Consider the following 3,006-nt stretch of genomic DNA (forward strand, 5'->3'; position numbering starts at 1 on the left):
CATGTGCTTGAGTCCATTGCTCTAAACTAATGTTGTCAAAAAAACTTAGACAGCTCCGATTTATTCCTTTGATATCTTCAATTGCTTTGTTGAACTTTTGAATTTGAAACTGACACCCGATACGATAAACATAATTTTTCAATGAATTAAATTTATACTTTTTATTGAAGTTGCTGACGATATGTCGTAAACAGAAACGATGGTGACATTTCAGTCCCGTCCAACCATTTGCTGGGTTGTTCACTACTGCAATTATACCAGCATGTCGATCTGAAATTAAACACACTTCTTCGTGTGTTACAATTTCTCTCAGGTGTTTCATACTTAGTGATCTCGAACAAGGCATCATATCGAGCAGTACTATTCATGTAACAAATGGCAAGCATTCGGCATTTCATGCTCGCATTTTATGGCCGTTTGCTCACATTTTAACATGAACTACGAAGATTTTATTGAAGACTACTACAAATTGTCAACGTATGTTGAATGTTACTCTCCTCAATTTCAACCTGTACCGCATGAAGATTACAGAAGACCTGGTAGATCGAAAAGTTCATGTTATCACAACGAAATGGATTGGACAGAACTAGTCACTCGACAACGATGTGGATTTTGTAACTAGTTAGGACATAATCGAAGAAAGTGTCCTTCGTTACTAAGACGGGCTCCAGATAGTTAGGGCTCGAATAATAAATAATTTTTTTATTATATATTCAATTTTTTTATGGCCATCATGATCTCGAACAAGTCATCATATCGAGCGATACTGTTCATGTAACAAATGGCAAGCATTCGACGTTTCATGCTCGCATTTTATGGCCGTTTGCTCATATTTTCACATGAACTACGAAGATTTTATTGATGACTACTACAAATTGTCAACGTATGTTGAATGTTACTCTCCTCAATTTCAACCTGTACCGCATGAAGATTACTGGATCACACACCCTAATATGTCTGTCTTACATCACCCTAATATGCCTGTCTTACATCCTGATCCATCGTTGTTGAGAAGATCTGGTAGACCGAAAAGTTCACGTTATCACAACGAGATGGATTGGACAGAACCAGCCACTCGACAACGATGTGGATTTTGTAACTAGTTAGGACATAATCGAAGGAAGTGTCCTTCGTTACTAAGACGGGCTCCAGATAGTTAGGGACTCGAATAATAAATAATTTTTTATTATATATTCATTTTATTGTATATTCATTTTTTTATTATAATTTATTGTATATTCAATTTTTTTATAATAATCTACTGTATATTCAATTTTTTTTTTTTTTTTTTTTTTGTAATCAATAAAGTTTACATTATAACAATTCTAACATATTCAATTATAGTATAATAATCTAATATATTCAATTTGTTGTCTAATGATTATTCAATTATAGTATAATAATCTAATATATTCAATTTGTTGTCTAATAATTATTCAATTATAGTAAAATAATCTAATATATTCAATTATAGTCTAATGATTATTTAATTATAATATGATTATTAGCTCTTTTTTCTTTTTTTTTTATATATATATTTCTATGAAAAGTTCAAATAAAGTGAAGACTCTCGCTCTCTCCTAAGATCTCGCTCTCTCTCAATATCTCGCTCTCTTTGTTATTGTTGTTATTTTTCCAAAAATGATTACTAGCTTTCATTTCTTCTAGAACAATCACAAACATTTTTTTATTATGGATCTACTACCAATCTTAGCATTCAATGTGTATCCTGAATAATCTCATTTTTTCAATTATTCAACCATTTCATTTTACCAAGTTCAATGTTAGTCAAATTAGTCAATATAAACTAAATCTCGCTCTCTCCAACATTCTCGCTTTGAATCTCGCTCTCTCCTAAAATCTCACTTTGAATCTCGCTCTCTCTTAAAATCTCGTTCAACATCTCGCTCTCTCCTACTATCTCGCTTTGAATCTCGCTCTCTCCTTAATCGCTTTGAAGTTTCGACATGCGTGTAACCTTCGACAACCTAATATACAAAATTTTGTTCGTAGACAAAGCTAATTCGAAATTGTCTTTCATTTCAAGGCATAACTTGTATCCATGCACTTCATATTCGCCTAGAGTTCGCTCCCAGAAATATAACCAAGATACATATAGTATACCATCTCATTACTTTATTTCCTCTATGAAGGAAAAAGAAAAGTAATAAACCTACAATCTCGAGGGTGGATGTGTGTCGAAACTTCAACCTTCGACAACCTAAGCAAGATTCGCGAGATTTTCCTTGTCGAGGGTTGAAGTTTCGGCTTATGTATTGTTTCCAAGTTTTTTTCATTGAGTTCTCAACATTCGACCTCTAGCCTCGAACTCCTAAAACAACAATATTTCTCTAATAAATTTTCAAAACAATATTAATATTAAATGTGCTGTTTTCAAATATAAGAAAATAAACCAAAATATTTACAAATATAACAAAATTTTACTATCTATTTATAATAGATCGGACCGCGATAAACTGCTATTTGTGTCTATCTGTATCATGATAGATACACAGTAGTCTATCACAATCTATCATAGTCTATCACAAATAGATTGTGATATTTTGTTATTTATAAATATTTACATTTAAAATGATTTTGGGAAAATCATTTTAAAAAGCATTTTTAAATCGTCTTTCAACTCATTTGACCAAATGACATGCCTTTTTTTTTTCATTTAAACCCTTCAAACCAACTTTTCCATGGATCCCATCTTGAATTCCCAATTTAAAGACTCCAAACATTCAAAACAACTCCACTATAATAGTAATACAAAATTATTAAATTGAACACCTCATTCAACATTTGTTACTCAACTCGTTACGTCATTTTTTTCACACATTAACTAACGATCAAATTAACTAAAACACTATCTTTTATTGAACTTGAAAAAAAAAACGATTAGTGAGGAGATAAAATGAAATCATTCTTCACTTTCTTCAAAGCAATTTCATGGGAAAATGTTTAGAACAAACAAAAGTTCCTGCACAATTTATGCTAACTCCT

Source organism: Benincasa hispida, chromosome 11, assembly GCF_009727055.1.
Source record: "Benincasa hispida cultivar B227 chromosome 11, ASM972705v1, whole genome shotgun sequence".
NCBI classification, from domain to species: Eukaryota; Viridiplantae; Streptophyta; class Magnoliopsida; order Cucurbitales; family Cucurbitaceae; genus Benincasa; species Benincasa hispida.